The sequence below is a fragment of the Hemibagrus wyckioides genome, linkage group LG29, assembly GCF_019097595.1.
Source record: "Hemibagrus wyckioides isolate EC202008001 linkage group LG29, SWU_Hwy_1.0, whole genome shotgun sequence".
NCBI classification, from domain to species: Eukaryota; Metazoa; Chordata; class Actinopteri; order Siluriformes; family Bagridae; genus Hemibagrus; species Hemibagrus wyckioides.
Genome location: NC_080738.1, coordinates 12,650,117 through 12,672,336, shown reverse-complemented (window position 1 = coordinate 12,672,336; position 22,220 = coordinate 12,650,117).

The window sequence follows — 22,220 nt, the reverse complement described above, 5'->3', positions numbered from 1 at the left end:
TGATCTTCGCCTAAAATAAAGACATTACCTTTTTTTTTCAACAGGACTTACTTTCATACACCTGTTTGTTGTGTATGTTAAAGATTTTGGACTTTTGGTGTTAGCATTCAGTCTATAATATTGATTGCAGTGCAGGAGTGTGTGTCTGTTTACTAATATTCAAGGTGATTTCTGTAGTTGATGCCAACTATTTGTGTGTGTGTGTGTGTGTCCCTCATTGGTGTGCACATCATCATAATAAAATGCATCAAATAGACATATATTGACCAAGATTCTTTTTCTCTTCATTTTCCTTACAGATGCAGTTTTACTGCTTACTGTGTAAGAATAGCTTTCTGTAATATTGTAAAAACAAAATGTGCTACAGCATTTTGAGAATTGAACAAGCCAGATTTGTGGATGAATATTATGTTGGAATGATTAGGAATGTGCTACATTCGCATTCACTTAAAGAATACTTTCACTCTGAAACCCATTAAATATGTTTATATTGAAATAGTTAAGCAGTTTGCTTAGTTGGTGCTGCTTTAGAGCATCATTGATTGACCAATCTATTGATCAAATAATACATTTTGATGATAAATAAATACTCAGTAAATGATTCAGGCTAACATTTTTTTTTTACTTTTTACTGCACTTCCTGAGTGGCATGGTGGCTTAGTTTTTAGCATATTTGCCTTACAATGATGGTATGGATGATGGATGTACCTACCATCACTAGAGGAGCTGCAGCCCTGATGGCCCTTCACTCATTCCTGCACCTATGTGCCATCGTTACCACTAGATGTAGTCTGATATCGGACCTTGTGTGACGTGTAACATGCTAATTAAGTTATCGGTTCACTTGAACAGTTCATATTTGTACTTCAGTACTTCTTTGATTGTGTGAACCATACAGAAAATGGTCAAAATCAAGCAAGCAAGGGAGCATCAGAGCAGTGAAACATCCAGGCTGAAGTGTCGAAAGCACTACCAGTCCACCATGGTTGGTCATATATACACTATATGCTGTAGAATTTCATCCAAAATGGTCTCCTTTCAAAAACCACTTCCAAAGGCCAGCATTTCACAATGATGTGAACTTTCATTCAGTGTTATGATTTAATTCAGCGGCTCAAATGTGAAGGAAACGTCCCCAAACGGCCCCAGTCTGCAGTGGAATGGAAACTATTTCTTTATTCCAAAAGCGGTAATACGGCTAATGCTCCTTTCACAGGTTCCATGGGACAAAATCTACCACAGCATTCTAACATTGTCTCCCTGAGCAAACACCTCAGTCAGATAACGGCCAATCAAAATTCATGAAGTCGCACAGCAGCCAGTCAAAATTCATGAAGTCATGCCTGCGATCAATCAAAATTCATGAAGAGAGAGACACAGCTACACGGGATGGGAATGGCTGTCGTGCAACCCTGTGTCAAATTCTATATGTTTTATAAGACATGAGGTATGTAACCTATGCACATTGTCGTGTTCTCTTGCTGATGAGGAAGCCGTTTGCCCTCTGGCCCTGACCTGGATCACGTACCAGAGTGCAATAGGGCTTGGCTTTCAGTGGTAGCAACTAAACCAAACAGTGGAGGATCGAAAACAGTACAAATTATTTATGTTAGCTGCCAGAATGTTAACGTTCCTGCTTCACTCTTATAGATTTCTGAACATTCGCTGCTCTCTCTAGCCCAAGCTTTACACACTGTATGCGTGGATGAACTAGAAAATAAGTACACAATAAAGTTCAAGAATCACTGTTTTTAGTGATGTCAATTGAGATTCCATTTTTAATCTAGAGTAAATAAAACATATCATAGCATGGCATAACCAATACATACTGGTCGGTTTCTTCATTTTTCATATTTCATGCTCATTTATTTTAGGCAAAGTTTCCACCCTACGGATTCTGAGTTCCTGGGCATTATTTTTTTGATCAGGCAGTGAGAGCGAACCAGCTGATGGTAGCTTTATACTGAGCTGGACCTGATTACTTGGTCATCTTAAGATTGAACACATGAAATTAACCAAAACATGGCATTTTATCAACTGACAGTCCAGTCATGAGAAAGCACTAGTTGAAAATTCATATAATGTCATAGATGCGCTAACTTGGGCACAGAACTACAATACCCATCAGCCATTGCACATCACCTGATCATAGCACTCACCATGTCACATGACTGTTTGCACCTGATTCATTTTAAAGTTAGTAAGCACTAATAATCAAGCCCTGTTTTAGTTTTTATTGTTGTAATCTAACTCATGTCGTGTTGCTGCTTTGCTTCACTACTCCTCCTTTTATTAAATGTCTTTTAGTGTGTGTTTTCTTTCACTCTAAATAAAGGAAATCATCATTTGCATCTGCCTCCTCCACCATTCCACGATACTTGGGTAATATATTGTATTAGGTTCTTATTTAAAAAAAAAATTTTATGATATCATGTCATTTTTATATCATATAATACAACATTAATGATCTTTTGCTTTTATACTTCATCATATTGCACTTGACTGAATGAATAGGAAAAAAAAAATGCAGTCTGATGCACTGAAGCCAATTTAGGCTCACAAATCAATAACTGCTTCCATGGCAACAGCCATTCCCGAGAAGTTACTTCAATACGTCTTGGGTATGTCTATTTTAACAAAGCATTATATTCATTATATCATGTATATACTTAATAACATCTCCAATTTATTTATTACTCTGTGGACTGCTGTCTAGAAGATAACTAGGTTGATTATATATTTCTGTAAAGTGTTTTGGGATTCATTTCTTGACAGGTGTTTGAATTAAAAATGTGAAAATGTTTTAATCTTTTCATAAGCATTCATCCCAATTAGACTTTTGCACTGGAACTGAATTGGATTTAATTAGGACTGTATCATGAATCTACCACAAAGTAGTCCGTATAATTAAACTCAATCTCGTTGCAGTGAAATCTCTAGAATAGTTCTGGTGCAACCAGTTTGCCGCGAGAAATCACATAATAAGTTGAATGGAGTCCAGCTGTTCCGGTCTGCAAGCAATTTGAGCCTTGTGTGGATAGTGACCTAAAGCATACTGCCAAGTCTACACTGGAGTGACTAGACCTCAATCAGATTGAGAGAGAGTATATGGCAAGACAAAAATTGCTGTGCAGTGTCAATCTTCAGCCAATCTGAGAAAGCTTGAGAATTTTTGCCAAGTAAAATGGGCAAAAATATCCAAGACCCAAATGTGCATAGCAGATAGAGGCAGCAGTAATTGCAATTTAAGGTGGTTCTACCAGCATTCCCAAGTTTCCCCCAAGTAACATCTAGCTATCTATTGACCCAAAAAGTGTATACTTATGCAACCACTAAATTTTGAGCATAAATATCCAGACCCAGATGTAAAAACTGATAAAACATAGACCTGCACCTGCAACAAGAGTTGGTTCTACTAAATTTCCCTCTCAGACCTTTTTAGACCCAGAGCGGTAAATACTTTTGCGACCACTAAATGGCTGCATTTTTATTTAACCCTCCTATTATCCTTGGGGTCAATTTGACCCCATTCAATATTTAATGTCTCTAGATATATTTTTGATATATTTTTTTGCTTCATATTTAATATGGTCAACCAGGTAAACTTTAAAAATGATCATGATATGTGTTCAGTGTCCTGTACACATTTTGTAGCATCAGTTTTCCTTGGGGTCAATTTGACTCCAGGCTGTTTTAGCTGTATAAAACACATACAAAAAAATCTGATTTTTATATTAAAGTCACTATAACAATCAATTTTATAATTTTCAAGAACATCCCTCTGCTTTTGGGCCCTAAACCTAACATAAACATTCCTGTGGAATTGCGAAAACTACTGAGAGTTCACACGACATGGTGGAGGGGAAAACATCATTTCTCAGAGACCCCGAGGAAAAGACGTTACTATTCTTGATAACAAAAATTGTACTACTTTTCAAATGTTATGAATAACAAAAATTAGTACTGTACTTAGAAATCAAATAAAGCCATTAAAAACAAAAATAATCGTTCTGTCCAATTTGAGGTCAATCAGTGAGATTGATTTGCAGTTCTATAGCTGTGTGTGTTTAGACGAATGGGGTGGGTTAGGGTTATGTTTTATTTAAAAAGCGGTTTAGGTAGTCAACAAAGAAAAATAAATCACCTGACAACATAAACTGAGTAAAAACTATATTTTGGAGGTTTAAATTGCTGGGGTCAAACTGACCCCAAGGGCAAAACATGTTTGAGTCACCATTAGTACCTGCTAATGTTGGACATATTATATAAATCAAATGGTAAAAAATCTAAATGGAGTCCATTAAAAATCCAGGTTGTATAAAATGTGGAAAAGCTCAGGCGGGTGAATACTTATGCTCGCAAGGCATTATATCAGCCTTCACTATCACAGATTGTGAACTCATCAGCATTTAGCTATTGCATAGTTGTGGTACAGCTTGGACCCCCATACCCTCATGAATGTTTTATATAAACTGCATTTGTAACATATGAGAAACAAAACCATCAAATTTAATACAGCAGCTTGTTATTAAAGTGCTTGCAAGTCACTTTATAAAGCTGGAGCTCATGTCAAGTTACAGCTTAATAATATAGTCAACATGCAATTACAGTGGATGGAAAAATGCAAGTCGTTTTAAATTTAATATTCAACATCATTCTATAAAAGTCTCTTGTCAGCGTTTTTTTACCTTTGCCTTTGATGTGTGGCTTCACAAAAACATTTATTTACTGTAAATAATCTGATTCATACTGTACATTCACTGGTTATTTGTAGAGCTTGGAAGATTCAGTGTCCCTGATGGGTTTTGTGGTTAATAGAATGTATCATAGGAATATATGAATTATCATTATTCTTTGAATCCACAGCACAGGCTATATTCTGGTGGTTTCAGCCTGGCCGTGCTTTTACAGCATTTAACTCATCGACTGGCCATTAGGGTGAGGGGAATTTCTCCCTCCTCAATAAATACATGCATTCTGCCTCCATCTAGGAAAGGAAGCTGTCAACATGAGCAGTTTATTGAATCAATTCCTTTTGAAAACCACCATCTTATTCGCAGCTACTAAGACTTAAGCACATTTTCAGTGAGAATGCTGAATTCCTACAGAAAACCAAGTGATTTATTTTTGTTGAATTGCTAAGAAGGTCTTATGTATAGTGTAGCCATGGCCTGTATTACCAGCATGGACAAAACAGATAGACGGGCTTGCAAACAATCCCCTTTCAATGTGGTTTACCTGTCAAAACTATGACGTACAGGTCTGAGTAAATAAATCCATCCTTAAAAAAAAAAACATGTCTACTGTAGCTTAGCAACCCAGGCTGGAAAAAAACCACATCTATAATGAACTCAGAAATTACACTGACCTATTAGTTCCTCTGGAGCTCTTGGTTGCACAATTTCTCATGAATATAAGCTGTTGAAAGGAAGAAAGGACAGTCCATTGTCTCCAAAGTGAGTATGAGCCTGGTTCCTCTCAAGGTTTCTTCCTCATATTATCTCAGGGAGTTTTTCCTTGCCACCTCAGGCTCATGGATAAATGTTATTATTTTAAACCTTAGAAATTTTATTCTATGTTTCTGTCCTTCTGTAAAGCTGCTTTGAGACCAAAGCCCTATACAAATAAATTGAATTGAATTGAATTGAATCATCAACGTTCATATTTTTCCATTAGCCAATCATGTTGCAGCAGTACATTCCAAAATATTATTAAGATATGGTTTGCACAGAATGGTAAGGAAAGCAAAAAACCACTAGTCAGGGGTTGTTCTTCAGGTGGAAAAGCCAATCAGCCGACTGTAACCCCTGTTTACAACCGCAATAAGCCTTGAGGTCAATATATCTTTGTCAACTAGTCGTTTTTTCCTTTAGACTTAATCTAAAGCTTTATGAGTTAAACTGACATCTTACCCAAGGAGATTTTTGCAGATCGCCAAGAAATGATTAGCGTTACATTAAAACTTTTCCATGTTGCTTTGCTGAACTATATTTAAGTTGAGGTGTCAATGTACGTTAAAGGCAGCCCCAGTTTTGTTCGTTTTTGGCCACAGGAACATCTGATGTGTTTTCCCAGAGCACCACACATGCTTGACAACATTATGAATTTTTTATTCATTTCTTTGACAAGAAATTTCAACATTTGAACCATGCAAAAATCACAGGAAAAACACACTGAATAATATATGTGCAGCTTCCATTTTAGCTGCAAACTAAATTTTGGATCTGTAGATTAATGTTTTTTGATATGGCAAGTTTTTTCCTTTCTTTTATTTACTTTATTAGTTTTTGATTAATTGTATTACAGCAAAGAAAAATCAAAAATTAAGTTAGTTGATATGAGCACTAATTCTACGCTAGACTTTGGGCTTTGAGATCTTTCGATCTTTTTGCCATTCATCATGTGTTATCAGTGTGGCATGTCCTTCTAAACTCCCTCACACACACCCACAAATATATCGAGGTTGTGTTATCTGTGTTTGTAATGGATTACTGCAGCAGCTGGCTTGTCATAGTTTGTGTTTGCATGGAGTCTAGGTACACCACACACACAAAGTAAGAAATTCAAGTCAAGTTTATTTATCATTTGCCCAATGTGGCAGACAATACGTACATTGTACATTGAGATGCTTGTGGCGTACGGAGAGTAAGCAGCTCATGTAACAGAAAATGATACACACACACACACACACACACACACACACATAGAGGGCAAGTGCATACACAAGTAAGTACAATACCTAGGTACAATATACTGTAAAGAGAAAGAAAAGGAAACGACATATAACACATTATTGCGTATAAGTTGTGTTAAGTGTAATAAATAAAACATGTGAGAAGTGTAAACTAATCTTTCTTTAAAGTCACTCTGTACCCTGTTTGTTCAGAAACTTCGCCAAAACGCTATTATATTCACCCTACTTTCAGTCTGCAGGATGCCACAGCAGTGTTGGTGTGTCATGGGTTTAATCCTGAGCTCTGGTTACAGCCTTCATGGCGTTTCGCATGGTCTCCGCAGGTCAGCGTGGGTTTCCTTTAGCTACTCCAGTTTCCAGCATGCTGCTAGGTGGATTGGCTACTCTAAATTTCCCCACAGGAGTAAGTTAGTATCTGTGATACCCTGTGATGACTGGGCCTACCATTCAAGGTGTGTTCCAGCATTGGGCCTGGTGTGTCTGGGATTGGCTTCAGTAACACACTTGCAGAACATGAGTGAATGAATGACAAGATAGTTTTGTTTTGTATTTTTTCTGTTTAAATTCATACTGGATCTGACAATTTCCAATTACAGTTTGGAACCCGGCTCTCTGAACCGCCAGACTTGCATGCGTCATCGTGTTATTTTTATTTTATCAAACCTGACATGCTTTATTATTACACACTAAACATGTCCTGGCATATTTTATAACCAGCGATGCACATGCTCATGAGAAACCAGAGACATTTGTTTAGAAATAGTATATAATGTGTTGCTATTTTCTTTTTTTTAATATCTATTTATTCAATGAAATAATTGAGCATAGCGTTTTAGTTTGCACAGAACGAGAAATAAGAGCACACTCGTACGCTAGATTTGGTACAGTTTAGAGTGCTAATGCGTCATATCCAAAACTGTTGAGAACCTTTCTGCTAAGAGGTGGGAGGATTTGAGTCGTTTTTCCTGGCTATCTGTATCCATTTGTAAAGGGTTTTGAAAACGAGTTCATCTCTGGAGTAGGAATGATTGAATCCCTTATAAAAAAGTCCTTTACCACTTTCAATACATATGAATTGTGTGTTTTTAAAAGCAGGTGAGCTTAGTAGTTCCAATAATACATAGTATTCACACAGTATGTTGATGTTTAAATACATTTTACATGCCAAGCTACGATATTAATAACAGGATTCGAACTTGAAACCTTTTCTTTTCTTTAAGCAACTCCGCTGACCATGAAAACTCTTTTCTTTTCTTTTTTTAATTACATGAATACTCGCTGCTTGCTTCAGAATATCCGCATCCTTCAAGAATTGCTTGATTCTCAGTGTAAAAATAATAATAATAAAAAAAAAACCCTTAAAAACATGTACTTGTTTCACCAAATACAAGAGGAATAATAAAATACGCCTTAATACCTCTTTCAACAAAATGCACTCGGGTCCTTAATTGGTTCACAGCATGCAAGACATTTTCATGGTTTTCTTTTCAATTCTTGGCTGCAATATGTTAGTTGACCCAATAAAAATTGTGTTTTTATTTAAATTAAAATAAAATCTAGATAAAAATAAAGTTCTCAATAAATATAATGAAACTTTTTTTTTAGGTAGGTTTTATTATATACTTTTATTATAATGAACGTAGTTTGATTTATTAACCACCTGTTTGCTTGTTTTTTTTTTTGTTTGTTTTTTTTCCAATATTTTCCAAAAATCTAGTACCCTTATTTAAAAAATACACATAAGGTGCATCTCTCTAGTTCAGTAGTGAGTACAAAGTTGTTGTAGCTCTCAAATTATTACCTACGTTAGCGAATTTTGGATTTTATTTGACGTTTGACATACAGTTTGTTTGAGAAAGGCTTGTGTTTAATGATAAATAAATCCACTATCTAGCCTATGATCCTGCTTGAAGAACCTTGACAGGAAAGTGTGTGATTAAGCTTTGAAATTTATGACATAAAAAACATAAATCTTTTATATGTTTGGGTTTGCAGTGACTGATTAGGAAATTAGAATGTTGCCGGAAATTGAGTCATCAGCGTCCCAGTGTGCAGTGAGCCAAAGTCTTTTCCAGTGTCTCAACTCATCTACATTTTAGAGTGGACCCTCTGCATACGAATGCCCTCCCTTACGAATTTTTACCTTAAGAATATAAATTTTGCAAAGTTGTGCGTCTATGAGCCGTTCAAAACTTGTTTGCATCAGTGGAAAGCCAGTCGAAGCGTGTTTACGAATTTTTTTTAGTTAGCGAAAGCTGTTTTGAAAGAGTCAACTCACGATACCAACATTGCCTTCAGCATGCGTTCAAAAGCACCGTGATTTTTCGGCGTTTTTTTGTTGACAGATTGGTGGCGTGGGTGGTCTGTTCTATTTTTAGCCTAAGCTTGGTGGCACGACTTCCTGTGAGGACCCTTGACATGGAATGCTTGGCTTGGGTCAGTTCTTTGTAAGCAGCCATACAGTTTACATACGCTTCATATTGCTAATACTGGTCATATTTTTGAGTGGCTGGAACGGATTATTTGCATTTAAATGATTTCCTATGGGAAAATTCGTTTCGCAATACAAATTTTCACCTTAAGAACTCGCCTAGTCTTTCTTTGTCCTACAAGCTTCATATGTACAGTAAACATATCCACATGGAAGGAAAAGTTTTCCACTTCTGCTACTTACACTTTAATTGTGTATACGTCGAGCTTTACCCAGTTGCCCTGTGTAATCCATTCTGCCAGAAATGCACCTTCTTTATACTGTATCTGTGTCTGTATCTGTTTAGGACAGATTATCCGTTCATCCCAAGTAATGTATTTGTTTACATTCATACTTTATAGCAGAAAACAAAGCAAAGGGGAAAAAAAGGGTTTAAAAGATAACATAGCATTTATGCTAGGAATGGCAAAACTTTGCAAAAGTCATATAAATTTGAGATGTTTAAGTAAGTTTGAACCCAGTAGTGAGCTATTGAGCCACTGCTAGCATGGACAGGAGGAGTCCTAGGCTTATATTATAGTTATGTGTGGGTAAAAAATTATAGGAAAGTGGAGGTCACTTCAAGGTGTAGAGAGAGTTTATTTGTCACTTTTACTTTACAGCACAGTGGAATTTTTTTTCTTTGCATAATCCCAGCTTGTTATGAAGCTAGGGTCAGAGTTCAGCCATAATATGGTACCCTAGAGCAGAGAGGGGTTGGGGCCCTTGCTCAAGAGCCCAACAGTGGCAGTTTGGCGGTGCTGAGGCTTGAACTCCCGACCCCTGAAGATGCATATAGTGTCAGATTCAGGCCATGTTAAAAGGTGCATGAAAACTCCTAACTAGAAGAGATTTGAAAATCTTTCTCATTGCTATAGGCTAGATGGATAAAGATTAAGTTTCATTTCTATGATTCGATTTTTATGAAGTTCGCCATGGAGCCAGGGATCGCATTGCATCATCGTCCTCATTATTTCTGAATTCATCAAAGAAATGTGTTAAGCTTTCTAACTACAACTCCAGTGAAAGGCATAAAGGAATAAAAAAATAGCAGAGGGCAATCTCTGTATTCAAAAGATCTTACATTTTTTACTCATCATGTCTACTTTACTTAAATTCTTAAATGCAGGATGAGCAGGTGAAAAAAAAAGAGAATCATTTGTTTATTTCTTGAGTGACTTTTTTGCATTATGAGTCATCTGAGTGACCGGGTTTGAGCAGCACGTGTTTTGTAACCATTCCTTTTAAATGCCACTCACGCCCGCCGCCATCGCAATGGCCGTTTATCATGTTCTTCAGACACACTGGAGGGACGTTTATGCATGAGTGTTGATGCATATTCTAAAAATCAGCATACATATGCTAATGCAGCACTGGGCATGAGGGTCTGGTGTGTTGGCAGTGTTCACTTTCTGAATGGTGTTGTGTTTAAAGCGTGTGTATGTGTGTTTTTATTACATTGTGAGGACAATGGCATGTTAGCACGCTCATGCTGTGGGGACCAAAATTATGGTCCCCGCAATGTTTTTGCATATTTTTGTTTAGAAAAATTAGATTTTTGGAAGACTCGCATGTTGCTGATGACCATGCATGTACCTTGACTTCTGTGTGTTCCTGGAAATCTGGTACATTTCCAGTTCAGTACAATTACAGTTCCTATACAAATCCTGGATTTGTATACTGCTAAAAAATAAATAAAGGACCACTTTGAAAACACATCAGCTCTCAGTGGGGGAAAAATATAAGGCTGGACATCTATACTGATATGGACTGGCTAATGTGTTAGGAACGAAAGGATGCCTCATCGTTTGATGGAAATGAAAATGATCAACCTACAGACACCCCGAAAATCAAAATGAAAAAATGATGCAGCGGGCGAGTCCATTTTGCTGAAATTTCATTGCAGCATCTCAAAATGGTACTCAGTAGTTTGTATGGCCCCCACATGCTTGTATGCATGCTTGACCATGTCGGAGCATGCTCCTTATAAGGCGGCGGATGGTGCCCTGGGGTATTTCCTCCCAGATCTGGACCAGGGCATCACTCAGCTCCTGGACAGCCTAAGGTGCAACCTGGCAGTTTCGAATGGACCGAAACATAATGTCCCAGAGGTGTTCTATTGGATTTAGGTCAGGAAAGTGTGGGGGCAATTCAATGGTACCAGTTCTTTCATCCTGCATACTCTCGCCACATGAGGCATTGTCGTGCACTAGAAGGAACCCAGGACCCACTGCACCAGTGTAAGGTCTGACAATGGGTCCAAGGATTTCATCATGGTGCCATTGTCCAGCCTATAGAGGTCTGTGTGTCCCTCCATGGATATTCCTCCCCAAACCATCACTGACCCACCACCAAACCGGTCATGCTGAACGATGTTACAGGCAGCATAACATTCTCTGCGGCTTCTCCAGACCCTTTCATGTCTGTCACGTGCTCAGGGTAAACTTGCTCTCATTTGTGAAAAGTGGTGGACCTGCCAATTCTATTTTTTAATGGCAAATGCCAATTGAGCTCCATGGTGCCGGGCAGTGAGCACAGGGCCCAGTAGAGGATGTTGAGCCATCAGGCTACCCTCATGAAGTTTCTGATTGTTTGGTCAGAGGCATTCACACCAGTGGCCTGCTGGAGGTCATTTTGTAAGGCTCTGGCAGTGCTCATCCTGTTCCTCCTTGCACAAAGAAGCAGATACTGGTCCTGATGATGGGTTAAGGACCTTCTACAGCTCTGTCCAGCTCTCCTATAGTAACTGTCTGTCTCCTACTGGTCTTGAGACTGTGCTGGGAGACACAGCAAACTTTCTGGCAATGTATTAATGTGCCATCCTGAAGGATTTGGACTGCCTGTGCAACCTCTGTAGGGTCTAGGTATCGCATCATGCTACCAGTAGTGACAGTGACCTTAGCCAAAACTAGTAAAAAAAAAAAACGGTCAGAAAAGATGAGTAGAGAAAAAAATGTCTTCATCTGTAAAACCATTCCTGTTATGGGGGTCATCTCATTGTTGCCCATCTAGTGTACCTGTTGTTCATTTCATTAAAAGCAGCTGAAACTGATTACCAACCCCCTCTGCTACTTAACTGACAAGATCAATATCCCAGGAGTTTAATGTTATACTCCGATTAAAAAGTGTTCCTTAAATTCCTTTTAAAAATGTATTTAAACAGAGAAAGCAGACACAATATTTTAAAAAATAATTATCATGTCTTTTCAGAATTCTTTTAAATTTTTTTGTGAAAAAAAATAATTAAATAAATATAACAACAAAAGAAAAAATAGTACCTTTTAATAGCTAGATAGTCAGTGTAGCTATCCCATCTCAGTTGTCTTGTAAGCTTTACCATTGTAAACTGTTCGCCAGAAATAAACACGACTGCTCATCTGCATGTATATAATCATTGCACATTATACTGGACTGTTTATTAAAGTGATGGAGAGTTCATTAGCATGCACGTGGTGCATTAGTCCTGTCCTGCTAATGAGAGGAAATGCACAGTATAACTCACAGGTGTTTTTTGTTTCAGTGTAATAGCAAGAGATTTATGGCATTGAACTATGTTGCACTGAGGAGGATGCAGGTTAGTTTTACTCCCTGCTTATTAGGTTTTTTTTTATTATTATTTTATTTAATTAAACCACTGACTACTGTTTGAATTACTGTTGATTACTGTTATAGATATATAAAAGATACAACCATGGTAAATGTTCTAATCTCACCAGAAGAATCAGTGTTAATTAAAATGGTCTTATGCAACACCATTTAATTGAAATTGAAAAAGATCTAATTTATGGGTGAATATTTATACACTTTTTTTAAATTATTTATTTATTTCTCTCTCTCTCTCTCTCTCTCTCTCTCTCTCTCTCTCTCTCTCTCTCTCTCTCTCTCTCTCTCTCTCTCTCTCTCTCTCTCTCTCGTTATTTATTTATTTATCATTTTAGAAGACAAATGCGCTACGAGCCCTTAGCTCCTTGTAGGATTTCATGGCATAGTGGTAAGTGCCTTACCTCTCACTACAACGGTTGTTGGTTCAAATCCAGTTCATCCCTACCACAGTGTACTACAAGTGGGCGTGAGTAGGCTGTAGTAAATGCTGCTGGTGGATGACAATTAAAAAAATGTGGGTGATAGTTTTGCAGTCCTCTAGATTATGCAAAAACTAAGTTGAACCTCTCTCTCAAAGCTGTATAACCCCTTTCTTTTTCCACACTCATGCTGGGGGGGGCAGCTGCCCGGATTACCCCCCCTTCACTCCTGGGCCTTCCACCTCACACATCCGTAACCTTCTTAATCACTATGCACCGTGGCCACACACCTCCGGAACCATCGTATCCCCCAGCCCCTGTGCATATTGCTCATTCAGCAACTTCCACGCTCACGATCCTGGAGTCCTGGCTGGGGTTTGAACCAGCAACCTCACAAACCAGAGGTGATGCTCATCCACATGAGCTACAGGATCTCCTATACGCAGCTTGATTTATAAACCTTTTCACCTTTGTTGTATTAACCCTGACCTAAATCCAAAGTAAAAACAAGCAGATTTGATCAAGGGACATTTTGCACCAGAGGCCTTTGTGCTAACCACTACACCCTTGTAGGACAAGAAGGGAGGTTGTTTATCAGACTTTTGTCTTACTAAATGGTTCAAAACATGCCAGTAACATATTTAAAGAAAGGCTAGCCAGACTTGAACCAGGGACCACCCACATCAGAGACTATTTTGCTAACCACTACACCATTGCAGTCTGAAAAATTGTGTTGCTATTTGGACTTTTGTCTCAATAAATGGCTCATAACAAGCAAATAACTTATTTAAAGTTAAGGTGTAGATTCTCCCCAGATTCAAACCAAGGACAACCTACACCAGAGGCTGAGGTAGTAACCGCTACACCACTGGGAAAAGGGGTTAATAAGTGAGCTAGGCTTAAAGACACCCAGCAAAGCATTTAAAGCAGAGAAACCCATCTGACTCAGACAGGCACCTATGGCCCTAACCACTACACCACTGGTAATATTGTTAATTATTGGAATTTGGTCTTAACAAATGGCTCAAAGACAGTGATATGTATAAAGCTATCTCAAAGACACTCAGTCTCAATCCAGAGACCTCACGAACCACTGCAGGGCCAGTAGTTTTTTCTTTTTCTTAATAAATGTCTATAAAAAAAAGCCAGGGTGGTGGTTAAAGCAGACACAACCCAGAGAGCTCATACACCAGAGGCTGATGCACTAACCACTACACCATTTCAGGGCAGGTGGTGCTGTTGCTTATTGGACTTTTGTCTTAAACAGCTCTAGAGGAACCAGTGAAATGTTTAAAAAGAAAACCCTCAGAGTCAACCCAGGCACCTTACACACAAGAGCCCATGGCACTAACCACTAAACCACAGGGGGAGGTGCTGCACTTTTGTCTTAATAAATGGCTCAAAGAGAGCTACTGACATGTTTAAAGCCAAAGCAAAGACACCCACACTCAATCCAGAGACCTCACATGCTAGAGCCCACACTTCATCACTGCCTGACAGAAATAGATGTTGCTTATTGGATTTATGTCTTAATACATGACTCACTGAAAGCCAGTGACATGGTTAAGGTGAAGTGAAGACTCAAGAATAAACCCAGGAACTTCACACACCAGAGCCCATTGAACTTACCACTACACCACAGGTGGGGCTGTTGTGCATTGAACAGCTGAATGAGAGCCAGTGCACTGTTTAACACTAAGAAGGAGAAGAAACCCAAACTCAAACCAGGAACCTTATACACAAGTGGCACAAACCATTACACTAAAGGGGCAGATGTTGCTTATTGGACTTTTGTCTTAATAAATGGTTCAAAGAGAGCCAGTGACATGTTTAAAGCTAAAGAGAAGACTCAGCCACATGACCTCACATGCCAAAGACCAGAGGCACTAATCACTACACAACTGTAGGACAAGGCATTGATTATTGTTGATTATTGTTCTTTTGTCTTAATAGAAGGATCAATGAGCATCAGTGAATTATTTAAAGCAAAAGAGAAGACACGTGAACTTGAACCAGGGTGACTGTGGTACTAACCAGTATACCACACCAACCAAGTGTGTTGCTTGGAGCTAAACTTTTGTCTTGATAAATAGCTTGATGAGAGCCAGCAAACTGTTCAAAGCTAAAGCAAAGAGTCCCAGCCATGATTCAGGAACCACTGTGGCAGTGATATAAAGGGGCTGTAGTTGCTTATTGCACTTTTGTCTTAAGAAATGTCTCAATGCAAGCCAGAAACATTAGCACTAACCACTATACCACTGACTGCTTGAAACGTCGGCTATTGCTTATTGGACTTTTGTCTTAAACAGCTCAATGAGAGCCAGGGAAATGTTTAAAACTAGAGAAAACACAGTCAGGCCCAACCTAGGGACTTCACTGCACTTACCACTACACCATTGCAGAACACATGGTGGGATTGATAATTGGACTTTTGTCTTAATAAACAGCTCAATGAGCACCAGAGAAATGACTGAAACTAAAGACACCTGGACTTAATGCAGGGAAAAAAACCATGTTGCACTTGAGAGCCACTGAAATGCTTAAAGCTAAAGTAAAGCATCCCAGACTTGATGGGACCACAGAGGTCAGAGTCTGTTGCACCAACCACTACACCACAGCTGGTTGATAATTGGACTTTTCTCTTAATAAATGGCTCAAAAAGAGCCAGTGGTTAAAACACAGAGAGGTAGACTTGATCCTGGGACCTCTAACAACACAGCACAGCACACTAACCACTACACTACCGACAAGAGAATTGCTTATGGGGTGTTTGTCTTAATAAATAGCACCAAGAGAGCCAGTGACACATTTAAACCAAAAGTAAAGAACCAAGACTCAACCATATACCATATAGATAGCAGCAGGTGGCCCTAACCACTACATCACTGCAAGATGGTTATTGGGCTGTTGCTTATTAAACTTTTGTCTTAATAATTCTTTTTGGCAAGTGATGTGAGAGGAGAATGGGTGGAGTATGAGACTGGTGAGAAGATAGATGTGGAGAGTGATGTAATAGGAGAGGTGAGGCATGACAGTTGCAAGAAGGTGGATGTGGAAAATGGTTCTGAAAAAAAAAAACAATAAAAATTGTTGCCACTCTTCAATCAAGCTTCATAACCTACAGACTCAACCTAAGGACCTCACACACCAGATCCCATGCTAACCTCTACACCACTGAAGGACAGGGGGTGGAATTTTGTCCTAATAAACAGCTTAAAGAGAGCTGGTGAAGTGTTGAGGGGAAGACGAGTTGGTCAAGGTTCAGCGCTCATCACGTCCATGTTGAGTTCATGTAGAGATACAGGATGTGTATCTCTGAGAGCACTGCTAACCAACACACACCAACCCACTGACAGAGTGATTGGAGCAGATTTCCTCGGACTCCCTCAGATTTCTGTGAATTTGATGTTTTTGCTGTTAAAAGCCAGTACCGTGTGTGCTCTTCATGGATGCTTTGACTTTGATTTAAACCATGGAAACATGTACAGAGCTAAATAACAGATTCACACTGAGTAGGTTACTCATTTTAGTTTGTTGTGTAGGTGATGTACTAATTGTGTTCAGACTGTACATTGCAGATAAACGCTGATAAATAAACAGATGGAAGAGGAGGTGTTTGTGTTATTGGTCAATAAACTGATTGAATGAGTGCAATGTTTTAAAATCATGACTCACCTCATAACATATCTCTCTCTCTCTCTCTCTCTCTGTGTGTGTGTGCACATGCACCAGGTTGGAATGGAAGCACAGAAGAAATGACTTTGACATTGGCTTTGCTGAGGAAGGGGGTCAGATCCAATACTCAGGCAGTGTGGCATTATGTGTCCATCCATATTGTGTGTTAGTGGGTGTGTGTGTGTATGGAGGTTTTGAGCTAAATGTTTTTGTCAGGCTAGCAGCAGTGCAGTGAATGCTCCAGATGAAAGTCTATTTAGGAGCAGCTATACAACCATATCCTTTCTTTCTTTTCTTTTGGCCCCCTTTCTCTTTTCCCTTTTTATAATCCCGCTTTTTTTTCTCTCTGAGGTGAATAAATATTTACCTTCTCGTCTCCACGCCTCACTGGAGAGACAGGCGAAGAGGGAGATGAGACCGGTCCTCTGTGTAATGACTTTGCTTCCCACCTTTCTTATTGCTACAGCAAAACCGAGCTTCCTTAAACCTCTAGGGGGAACAAATCGCTGTAAAAAAAAATCTTGAAGTGTGATTCATTTGCTTATTAATTTTTATCAATGACATATACACAATTCACAGGTCTCTGTTATATTCCAGACTCTTCATTCATTGACTCTTGATTTGCCAAAATCACTTGTACTGATACTAATACTGGAGGGAAAAAAAAAGCACTTACAATTAAGCTGGAGGGCTGTAAGCAAGATTAAATTGGAGTTTGCCCCACCAGGATATTAATTTTGCCTCATCACACTGATTACTTTATCTAAATAATACTAATAATAGTAATATGACAGTGACAGTGTGGCATACTGGCCATTTAGCAGTGTGTAGTATGAATTTTTATACATAGCCATGATGAAACCCACTCTTTTGTCCTCTGTAGAACGATGTTTCAAAGTTTACTGACAACATATGTTCACAATCCAGCGTTTAATAGGGACCCCCTGGCAGCTCTAGGCCTTAAGCAGCTGCTTATTAAGTAGTACCAGCCATGTGTTTATGACAGAAAGTGTGAATAAGAGTAAAAACTTTCTTTTCTTTTTTCAGACCTTCTCACAAAAGTAACACTTTGTATTAACCATATTGTGTGCTGCCCCTTTAAGGCATACTGTGCACTGAATGCAATAAAGCACCTCACCCCACCTGCTGCCTGAGAGATCGAGATAAACTCTTTCCCCACTGTGTAAATGCATTTAACTTGTACTAATTACACATACGGTGTGCGAACATTTAATAACTTTCATGTATGAGAGTATGAGCGGTCCGGCTTGTATGGGATGTGTAATAAGTAAACGAGGTAGATATAGTTGAGCGATTGCTTGTTAACCTGCTTAGCGCATCCTACTTAATTTTTAGTGAAATTTAATGTAGGTAAATCTTGTATGTTCATGTATTGTAGACTAATCTGTAGCTTCGCCCTACATTTTTAAACTAGCTTGCCCAAAACTATAAGGATATAAGGCTAATGTTGGTAGCGTAAAATGTTGTTATACATCCATGATTTAGCATCCACATACCTTAAAAATGATGTACTAGCGTCAAAACATGAGCAAGGGATGTCGAATACGCTTGCCTATTGGCTGCTAATGCATTTTTGTGAAGTACTCTGAAGTAAAAAGACTATCAATATACCACTGAGTGCGACTTTGACTTCTTTTTCATAACTGCTGGTTGTAAGAACCCCAAAAGTATTCATAAACACATTCGTTTTTAGTATATATTTTCAATTTAGACACATTTCCAAGCAAAAAGAAGCTGTTTATAGTTAAAAGCCATTCAGAGGGATCATTTTGTTCTAACTCTCTAACCCTCATTTGTGCTAATTCTCATATCAGTCAGTTTGGGATGCTAGCTAAAAATTTAAAAAGCTTACCTTTGTAGTTAGTGAACATGTTTAATTTGAATTGCTTTAACAAACCTATATTGTTATATAATATAAAATTTGCAGCAGGAAACTAGCTAGCTAAAGGTATATAGATAGGTTACATTGTTACTAAAGAGTTTAGAGTCCTCAAACAACAGAGAGACATTTTACCTCACATCAATCCAATTTCTAACTTAAATCCTTGGTTGTCGGATTAGAACCAGTTAGCATCAGACTGCAGCTACTCAGGTTGTACGCACTTCTTGGTTTGTGTACAAACACTAAATGGTGTTTATCCAGTCATCATAGTTACCACAAAGCGACCATGATGGTGTGGTGCTTGAGTCTCTCGAAACCCTCAGAGTTTCTTTTTTCTCTCTCTTGATTGAGGTGACCTCATGTAGAGAGCTAAGCTTTCATGAAGATTAGACACACTTGTGGCAGATCACTCATTCTTCAGTTAGAAAAAGGGCTGAAAATGTGTTGGGGGGGGGTGTTTGACCTTACTGCTAGAAGAAAAAAAAAAGAAAAAGCACAGAAGTACTATTTTTTTATACAGAAAAGAAGCTGCTATATAGCTTTGTACGTAATACAACTGAGAGAGGAAGAGAGGAGCCGATGATGGGGAAGTTGGCGGTAAAGTAGACATGACAGATTTTATTGTGATCCCCACTATCAATTTGAATTGGAGACCATTTTGTGATTGCAGGGAAGTTGGACAGTTTCCTCAGAAAACAAGGGCGGCGGTAATGATTCATAGACAAGCGCTTTTATTTTCTCGGTTATTTCATGTCTGTGAGGAGCTGAAGCCTGTCTGAGGGGGGATAAAAAGTAACCCTGAGGGAGATAAAGAAAAAAAGTTAGTTTGACATGGCTGCATCTTCAAATTTCTATTGGTGCAAAAATGCTAATGTAGCTAGCAAGTAATAGAAGCTTGTTTTGTGTAAATATCTGCATCAAAACACATTCAATTCTTTACTAATATTAGTGGCAGACTTGCAGATTGGTTTAGGACGTAATTGGCTGTATTTAGTTCACATTGTGAAAGTTTATTCCCATAATTATGCATGTCAGTATTCAGACCTCAGATGTCACAACTGTCTGACAGCATGATAGCAACTGCCACTTGAGGCTAAAAGTAAATACATAAATAAGGCACTTTAATTATTGACAATTTAGTCCTTTTAAAATCTATGATTTCCTCTGTAGAAGTCGTCAATGGAGACAGCATCTTAATCAGAGACGTTTCTTAGCTTTAAACATAACAGATGAGTGCTTGGTCAGCTTATCCTTCAATTTTTATTTTTTCTTACTTTACATCAGAGTCATTATTTTATTCATTGGAAACACAAAATTACAAACATTTTGGTTCAAGTGGAATTTTACAAGCTTCTGAATTAAAAGGGTGGAAGCTTTTTTGCTTCATTTTAAATAAAATTGCAGTGGTTAATACAATTAATATAATTATACTATATATATATATATATATATATATATATATATATATATATATATATATATATATATATATATATATATATATATATACTGAACAAAATTATAAACGCAAAACTTTTGTTTTTGCCCCCATTTTTCATGAGCTGAACTCAAAGATCTAAGACTTTTTCTATGTACACAAAAGGCCTATTTCTCTCAAATATTGTTCACAAATCTGTCTAAATCTGTGTTAGTGAGCACTTCTCCTTTGCCGAGGTAATCCATCCACCTCACAATCAGAGTGCTGATTAGACAGCATGATTATTGCACAGGTGTGCCTTAGGCTGGCCACAATAAAAGGCCACTCTAAAATGTGCAGTTTTATCACAGCACAATGCCACAGATGTCGCAAGTTTTGAGGGAGCGTGCAATTGGCATGATGACTGCAGGAATGTCCACCAGAGCTGTTGCCCGTGAATTGAATGTTTCTCTACCATAAGCCGTCTCCAAAGGCGCTTCAGAGAATTTGGCAGTATATCCAACCGGCCTCACAACTGCAGACCACATGTAACCACACCAGCCCAGGACCTCCACATTCAGCATCTTCACCTCCAAGATCGTCTGAGACCAGCCACCCGGACAGCTGCTGCAACAATCGGTTTGCATAACCAAAGAATTTCTGCACAAACTGTCAGAAACCGTCTCAAGCTCATCTGCATGCTCGTTGTCCTCATCGGGGTCTCGACCTGACTGTAGTTCGTCATCGTAACCGACTTGAGTGGGCAAATGCTCACATTTGATGGCGTCTGGCACTTTGGAGAGGTGTTCTCTTCACGGATGAATCCCAGTTTTTACTGTACAGGGCAGATGGCAGACAGCGTGTATGGTGTCATGTGGGTGAGTGGTTTGCTGATGTCAACGTTGTGGATCGAGTGACCCATGGTGGTGGCGGGGGTATGGTATGGGCAGGCGTATGTTATGGACAACAAACACAGGTGCATTTTATTGATGGCATTTTGAATGCACAGAGATACCGTGACAAGATCCTGAGGCCCATTGTTGTGCCATTCATCCACGACCATCACCTCATGTGGCAGCATGATAATGCACGGCCCATGTTGCAAGGATTTGTACACAATTCCTGGAAGCTGAAGACATCCCAGTTCTTGCAAATGGTGCTCACACCAGATACTGACTAGTTTTCAGGACTACCCCCCCCCTTTTATTTTACTTAATTTAATTTAATTTTATTTATTTATTTATTTTTTCTTTCAATAGATTTAAATTACCTCAACATTTTCTATACCTGTGTTTTTGTGGCATAATGACAAGTCTTGAATGGCTGTGGACTCTACACTGATGAAAAGGATGACATTTTGACTACAAATAGATAATAATAATAATAATAATAATAATAATAATAAAACAGAAAAACCCTTAATCTTTTTTTTTTTTTTTTGATGGAACGTTTCTCATAACCCTGATTTAGTGAAATGATTCGATCTAGTTTGGAAAGCTAGATATGATTCTAATAATATTCCAATAAAATGTGGAATAGTATTACACATTTTTCTATATAAAGATAGGGCTGTTTTTATCGGTGCGCTTATTGCTGCTTTCCATCTTACTGCTGTAATATTTATGCTATGATTTTGGTCCCTTTAGAATATTCACTACAGCATTAATTATTCAGAATAAATTATACTCATTGCCTGCCTTTTCATTTGTATTAATATAATTTAGCAGCATGCTTCCTGTCAAAAGGAAAAATGCATGCAATTATTCAAACGTATTAAACAGAAGCATTCCCGGTGTAGTTATCAGTTACTGTATGTAGCGCTGCTCAAATATGAAACATCCCGTGGATTTCGGTGTGTTTATGTGCCTCTGTTCATACAGGATGCCAGAAGAGCCAGTATCTGTCACTTGGTTTATAATCAGTTGAAGGTGGTGACATTCAGGACAGATTGGGTCCAGGCTAATCAATAACTCTTCATCCAAACCACCAATCTATCCATCCTCCAGCAATTTTAGTGCAAGTGCTGTCATTGTAAATGC